Source organism: Saccopteryx leptura, chromosome 1, assembly GCF_036850995.1.
Source record: "Saccopteryx leptura isolate mSacLep1 chromosome 1, mSacLep1_pri_phased_curated, whole genome shotgun sequence".
NCBI classification, from domain to species: Eukaryota; Metazoa; Chordata; class Mammalia; order Chiroptera; family Emballonuridae; genus Saccopteryx; species Saccopteryx leptura.
Genome location: NC_089503.1, coordinates 71,458,712 through 71,466,499, shown reverse-complemented (window position 1 = coordinate 71,466,499; position 7,788 = coordinate 71,458,712). Strand labels below are relative to the sequence as shown.

At 45.6% G+C, this 7,788-nt stretch overlaps 1 protein-coding gene across 15 annotated transcripts in view; it reads left to right on the top strand.

Moving 5' to 3' along the window:
- The first annotated feature begins 5,636 nt into the window (after positions 1 to 5,636).
- The window catches only part of SYTL2 (synaptotagmin like 2), a 128,228-nt gene continuing 126,076 nt past the window's right edge, over positions 5,637 to 7,788 (top strand). For all 15 annotated transcript variants that reach the window (XM_066370005.1, XM_066370128.1, XM_066370118.1 and 12 more), the window contains exon 1: positions 5,637 to 5,793. The gene's annotated coding sequence lies outside the window, so the exon portion shown is untranslated. The remainder of the gene's footprint in view (positions 5,794 to 7,788) is intronic.

The following is a 7,788-nucleotide window of genomic DNA, read 5'->3' as shown; positions in this document are numbered from 1 at the left end:
TGACATTTTGGTCAGTACAGACCTAGTTACACAGGACACAATGATTCTGTTAAAGGAAAGGCAACAGTAATTACAGCAGACAGGAAGTAGTGTCCTAAGTAACACCTGAGGAGATTACCTTGCCTTAGTCTAAGACCACTGAAGCTTAAAGGGAGATTCTACTACCTCCTAGGAAAGTTAGTCCCAGAGTTTCGATAGCCATCTGGAAAGATGTCTGGCTGTGTAGCTCTGGGTAAGTAACTTAACCTTCATATAACTCAATTTCTCATCTGTTACCACACAGAGGTGCTCAGACCCCTACATGAAATAAAAGGTAAAAGTATTTAGTTAATACCTGGCAAGTAGGAAGCACTTGATTAACTGTAGCTGTAATAATCTACTGGTATGTCACTTTATCACACAAACCTCAATTCCATTTTGGATTTTTAATAAAAGAGGAGGGCGCCCTACAGATCACTATCTTCTTTTCTACAGCAAGTGTAAAGGGCTCTTAGGTAAGGTGAATTAAAAACAAACAAACAAAAAACATGAGTTATAATTAGCTTTTTTGTACTAGAGGGAATCTCATATTAATAAAACAAGATGGTGCCTGACTAAGTGGTGGTGCAGTGGATAGAGCATTGGACTAGGATGCAGAGGACCTAGGTTCAAAACCCCGGGGTCCCCCGCTTGAGCACATGCTCATCCGGTTTGAGGGCAGGCTCACCAGTTTGAGCGTGGGGTCACTGGCTTGAGTATGGGATCATCGACATGACCCCATGGTCACTGGTTTAAGGCCAAAGGTCACTGGCTTGAAGCCCCAGGTCTTTGGCTTGAGCCCAAGGTTGCTATCTTGAGCAAGGGGTCACTTACTCTGCTGTAGCTCCCGGGTCAAGGCATATATGAGAAAGCAATCAATGAACAACTAAGGAGTTGCAACGAAGAATTGATGCTTTTCATTTCTCTCCCTTCCTGTTTGTCTGTCACTATCTGTTTCTCTCTGTCTCTGTCACAAAAATAAAATAAAACAAGATGGTATTCTACTTTTTTACTGTAGCAAAATATACATAACAAAATTTATCATTTAAACCATTTTTAAATGTATGGTTCTGTGGCATTTAGTACATTTACATTGTTCTGCAACCATCACCATCATCCATCTCCAGAACTTTTTCAAAATCCCAAAGGAAAACCCTGTACCCAACAGCTCCCCAATACCCAACCCCCCCCCCCCAAACACTATTCTACGTTCTGTCTTTTTGTATTTGGCTATTCTAGGTTATCTCCTATAAATGGAGGTCTTCTATTTTTTCTTTTTTGAAGTAAGATTTGTTCTCTCTTTAGACATTAAAATCAGAAAATTTGTTCTAAAACACTAATAGAAAAAACCTAGAGATTTTTCAACAGAACAATTAATGTTGGAATGCATGTTGATAATAGACAGATGAAAGTCACGGAAGTAATAGATTATGATTATTACATATACATATCTGAGAAAGATGATCACCACAAAGGTTTTTTCTTACCTTTTGAAAGGAACTCTGTATGAATTAAGGTTATAAATAGTGCTCATTATTTATAAGGTTATAAATAATGATACAATGATCTTCATGAATATCAGAAATCTTTCTGCTATAGTAGATACTTGGCTTCCAAACTTGACTTTGTCGCTAGTTTGCCATGTAGGCTGGGCTTAGGGCCTGATTTCTCAAGTCCCTCCTATCTTCATCTGTAAAATGCAGATACTAATAGCCGGCCTTCTTACATCATAGGGTTGATGTGAAGATCAAACAAGATAATCCAAGTGAAAGAGCTTTGAAAAATACAAAGACCTGTAGAAATGCAAGGCATTATTAAAGACTGTGGAGAGATTGCTAACACAGTTTGATTCAAAGCCAAAGTTTTGTACTTCCAAAAGTTAAAAAGATATTCAGTATTTGCAAATTATTTAGAAAACCAAACTCCTGCTTTGATGACTCAGTGCCATGTCTGAACTGTGTTCTAAATGCTGTGCATTTGATACCTACTGCTATAAGTCATCTAACCACAGTACCACATTAGATGTAATTGTACAGCATTTTAGCAATATCTTCAATTTTTGGTGGGTAAGAAATTATAAATCAACATAGCTTCAACACAAAGCGATATCTTCATAAGGCCTTTTGTTTTGTTTTTACTTTTCTTTGGTGGCAAGAGAACTACTCTCTGTAACACATCTATGATGAGAGACCTGCCTACCAATGCAATTTAATAAGCATTTCTTGAGTGCCTATGAAGTCTAAGCCATTTGGAGTAAAAGGTGCTGGGGGAGGAAAGGAGGTGGTGAGAAGAAATACAAAGAGAAAAGGTTCCTGAATTTGGTGAGTTTTAAAACTGGTGGAGAGCCTGACCTGTGGTGGTGCAGTGGATAAAGCGTTGACCTGGAAATGCTGAGGTTGCCGGTTCGAAACCCTGGGCTTGCCTGGTCAAGGCACATATGGGAGTTGATGCTTCCAGCTCCTCCCCCCTTCTCTTTCTCTGTCTCTCCTCTCTCTGTCTCTCCTCTCTCTCTCTCTCTCTCTCTGTCTCTCCCTCTCCTCTCTAAAATGAACAAATAAAAAAAAATTGTAAAACTGGTGGAGAGTGGCATATCCTGTGACATCAAACTATGAGGACAGAATGAAATCAATGCCAAGAAAAGGCTTGAGGAATACCTTACAGGAGTTATAGAGGTTTGAAAGATTATGTCATTCGACACAGGAGGCCAGAGTCTTGTGACATTTGTCCCAGGCTTTGATGCATGAGAAGGATTCCTTGGGTCAGACAAGAGGGGAGGATATTTTAAGCCAGAAGGAATCACACCTCGCCTATTCCACAAATAAATATTTACTACTAACTAGCTCATAAAACTAAACAAGTGGGGCATGTGCCCGTGACTCTACAAAGTCACAGCTGGCTGGAGTTAGAGGTTGAATCCTAGATTCTCATTTGAAAGCATCAGCCTTATGGCATTCCACCATTCCAGGAGGACAGCTGAGAGCAGCCGGACCCAGCCCTGCAAACAGCACTCCATTGTGTTGCAGTTCTGTGGAGTTACAAGAATTTTATCCATGTTCAGACAGGGCTTCCAAATTTAAATAATCCACTTCCAACTAGAAAATTCCTTCAGGCCTGTGCTCCACCTGCCAGTTTCTGAGCTCTTCTGTTTTACTCAGTTTTCTCAGATCCAGAACCAAACTTTACATTTAGGTTTGGTGATATTTTTTTTCAGGATTATACTTTGCCCTTCTAACATTATTGTTAGATTACTATTCTCTTTCCAAAAAGTATAAAATTTCTCTTGTAACAATTATACTATTATTTATTGAGTTCTTACTTTGGGCCAGGCAATATGCTATGTATATTACAGCATCTCCCTTACATGAGGCAGGTAATGTTACTAGTTCTGTTTTATAGAAGAGGTACGGAGGTTTAGAGAGGTTAGCAACTTGTCCAAAGTCACCATCTCATCATTTACTGGTGGAGTTGGGACATGCACCAAAGTCTGTACATTTAATAACTGCACTGCACTATTCCTATCCCCTTGCCCTTTCTCTTTGATAGCAACCAAGAATTTTGTGAAATTTAAGTGTTACTTAATATGCAAGTCATTTTGGAGAGTGGCAACTTATTATAGGTTAAGAGGAACAAGGCACTGCTGACTTCATAAATCAATCATGTTAATTAAGATTCATTCAGTTTAGCAAGGCACTCTGCTAAACACATATACTTTCTCATTTTAACTTTCACAGTAGTCTTAGAGGGGAGTATTATTATCTCTTTAGCAAATGAGAAAACGTCAGTACAGAGAAGTTGAGTAACTGGCATACGGTCCCGTTAGCAAGTGGTGGGGCCGGTCATTTGAACCTTGGCCACTTAACATCAGAGTTCTAGCTGTTAACCTCTGCGCCATACAACCTATCTGGATGAGTTGAAGGCCCACAACAAGACCTTATCTCAAAAATTTTCTCCCACCTGCCTGTCCCAGAGTCTGAAATGAGAATTCTTAGACCTTCCCTAGTAGGTAGGAGTTACTGCTTGTTTTCTGGGGAGGAGTGACATTGGGAGTAGCAAGCATTGAGCATATTGTACCAGGTGGTGTGAGGCACACACAGGTGAGCAAGACCCAATACCTGCCCTGCAGGCTGGAGAGGTGCAGAGGAGATAACTAGGGAAGGCGCAATCAACATTAAAGGCAAGGTACCAAAGCAAATGAGGTCATGCCACTTCTCTGCTTAAAATCACTCACCAGCAGCCATCACCAGCAGGATACAGCTGCTTCCCTCCATAAGGCAGGTATGACTACTCCTCCTGTATCTGTCTATCTCTCTCCTTGGCTTCATTGCTGCCTGCCTGTCACACACCCTGTGCACTAGCCACTACATATGATAGACATCTACATGTCTCCCCTGCCTCTCTGCACCCATTATTCTCTCCTGCTTCCATCCAACCTAAGTTAGAACCCTCCCTCAAGACTAACTGTGGTCATACTTTATTTAAGCTTTTCTTGCCCTCCTCTCCCAGTATGTGACTTTATAACTTTGTATGCCTAAAATAGCCGTCACTACGCTAAGTTGAAATTATTCACAAATTTGTCTTTTCAAAGGCAAGGCAAGTGGCTTAATCCTCTTCTGTATGCTGAGTGCTTACCCTGCACAGTGACACAGTAGACTTTGAAAGTTTGGGTGAAAGCCAGAATATACACATTAACCCAGTGCAAGAATTCCTCAGGGAGGTTAGCAGTCCTGCACCCAACACTAAATGAGGCCCTTGGGATTTCACATTTGTACGTTTGGAGCAAGGAAGATCTTTGGAAGAACACAAGGCAGACCTAGACCTGGGCCACCCTCTGTTAGATGGACAGAATTAACCAGGGAGATGATGAAAGAGAAGGCCTTAAGGTTCAACAATTTCGGAAGTTTGCCTGATCTGGCCCCATCATCAATAACTTTTTTAAATTGGCTCTGATATTGTACAATATTGTATTTATAGGCATGCCTGTCTCCCCACCAGCCAGCACCTTCCAGCATTGTGCCAGTCCTCACTGTACACCCACTGGGTGGCTCAGGCCATTACATCTCGCGCTCACCATTTATCCAGGTGTTATATCAAGTACTTTTAAAGCATCACCTCATTTAATACTCTCAATCTGTAAGGTATTTTTAAAATCTATTTTTACTAGAGAGGAAAGTGCTGCCGGGAGCGCTTAAAGCATCTTGCTTTGGTCACGAGGCTTCCCACGACTCGGCACCCGTTTCCCTGCTGGGTGGCTGACCCCAAGGGAGCCGCTCTTCGCCTCGCGCTCCACGCTCTTGGGCTCCACAGTCATCCCAAAATAACAGCGCTGCATTTTTTGCACGGTACAAAAGTTGTTTCGGGATAAGGTCCGCTTGAGAGTGCCGGGACGGGAGGATCGGTAGGATCGGGAAGAACTAGAGGACCAAGGAGGAGGAAGGAACCGACCCCGGCGAGAAAAGGGTGGGCGCAGAGCGGACGGATCCCGCCGGCGGCCGAGGCGGGGCGGGGCGGCCGGGGCGTGGCGGCCGGGGAGCACCCAGCGCCATTGGCCGGCGCCCTGCGCCCCGCTCGCCCGCCGCCCGCCGCCCGCGGGAGGAGCCTGCACTCGCAGCCGGGCGCTGACAGCTGCCGCGACACCTGGACCGCCGGGCTGCGGAGCGAGCGGGACCGAGCGCCAGCGTCCCGCCAGGGCAGAGGAGGCTCTCGGCGCCCGGTCTCAGGAAGGTGACGCGCAGCGCCCCGGGCTGCGGGTTTGCACCACTTGGCTCCGCTCAGCGGGTAAGAAGATACTGAGGGCAGCGAGACGCGCTCCCTGCCCGCTGGGGCTCGAAGCTCTCCCGGGTTCTAGTCTTTACTTTTTTTTTGCCCAATCGCTGTGTTACCTTGGGCAACTTTCTCTGCTTCTCTAGGTCTCTGTTTCCTTCACTGTTCAGTGAAGGAGTTGGTGTTGAATTATACTGTTTAATCTAAAATGTGAACTGCCTTTTGGTAGCCGACAAGCCCCCTTCCTCAATTTCCCCTCTACTTAAAAGCCACCTGCTCTGCCCTGGGGACCGAGGCTGCAGGAAGCCGGGGTGCCTGTGGTGGGGTGAAGGCTCTGCTGAGTGGGTTGAGGACTGAACCCGGGTTTGGGGCTGGCAGCTGGCGGGACCTGGGTGCAGGTGCCTGCTCCCCAGGTGCTCAGGTGAAGTGAGGTACGGCTTTAGGACCTATCTACAAATGGGGTGTTGGGAAGGGGATTTGGGGCTGATGATTTCTAAATGGAAAGTAAGCAGATTTGTTTTAGAATTCTCTTCCTACTCCCAGACCTGTCCCATGGTGAGTTATAAGTTACAGGAATGGTATTTATCATCTTTTAAAGTGGAAAACCAACTGCTTCAGCGGCTAAGTCATGGGGCTTCACCAGCATGTAGGAAGTGGGCCTCTCTGTCTGTACCCACGCTCCCTCCTCCCTTTATAAATCCCCTGTCTTAATAAAAAGCCCTTATTTTCATTTAATGTTGGTTTGTGACAGCAGTTGACCAGCAGCCTCCCTTCAGGGCTTAGGGCTCTGGGTTGAGATGGAAGCCTAGATAAAAGAGACTGAATCATACTGTCAGCCTCCTGACCCGCCCAGCCTGGCAAGGATGTGCAGAGGGAGCCCAGAGGGGCTTCAGACAGACAGACAAACACTGGAAGGTGGGGATGGAATTCAAACTGCTGTCCAGCTTCCTGTCCCCTTCTTGGCAGCCATTCCCAACTAGGGAATAGTGGCCCCAGCTGTCAGTTGGATGGAGCAGCCAGAATGAGGAGGATGGTTGAAAGCAACTGGGACTTCCATGGGTTTCTGGGGAAGTTCTTCCACACCCTCCCCCTCTTCCCTCCTCCTCCCCTCCCCCTTAAAGTAGCTTTTCTGCTTTAGTGTGGTTTTCAGGTGAAATCAGATTCCAGGCCCATCAAGAGAGATGGAGAGGAGGTGATGCAAGCCAGTGGCAATATTGACTGTCTTTTATTGGGCACTTATGGGCCAGACACCTTTCTTTGCATATAATGTGTCCTTAATTCTCACAAAGCCACATGAGGGATGGAATACTGTCCTTTTTGCCATTTTACAAGTGTGAAACTGAGGCTCAGAAAGATCCTGTCCCTTAGTCACACGGCTAGTTAAGTGGCATAGCTGGGATTCAGATCCAGTTTCTCTGAATCTAAAACCTGTGTTCTGTCCACTTTCTTTGATGCTCCTTGGGAAAGGGCAGGCTGGAATAGTAACAGCAGAAATGGCCATTGAGTTCTCACTAGGTGCCAGGCACTGTTCAAATCATTTAGAGGTATTTTATCCTTTATGGTGCAGGAGTTGCCGTGGTTCTGGTGGTGCTGAGTGACTGCCTCAGCCTCTCTCCAGTAGCAGCCCTGTTCCAGAAGGCCTGCCTGATCCCTCCCAGCTGCTAGGCAGTGGGTGGGGCAGGGGCCCTGCTCGCTTTATCCTAGAGGTGGTTTGAGGTCTAATGAAAGATTGATTGTCCACATCTGATCCGTTAGCTCTGACCGTTGGCTTGTGAATGATCCCACTGTGCCCTAAGAGGCCTTTTTAAAGGCTTTGCTCAATAAACATTTGTGGAATGACTGAATTAGCACCTTGTGCAGAGCAGCCTGTTGTCTTGCTGAAATGGGAGGCAGCCCAGAGGTAGCCCTCAGAACCCAGGACGCTAAGCCAGACAGCACCCACTGTCTGGCAAGAGAGGTAGGGGCAACTATGCTCCCGTGGTTTTTGGATTTCCCTGTCAATATGTTTGC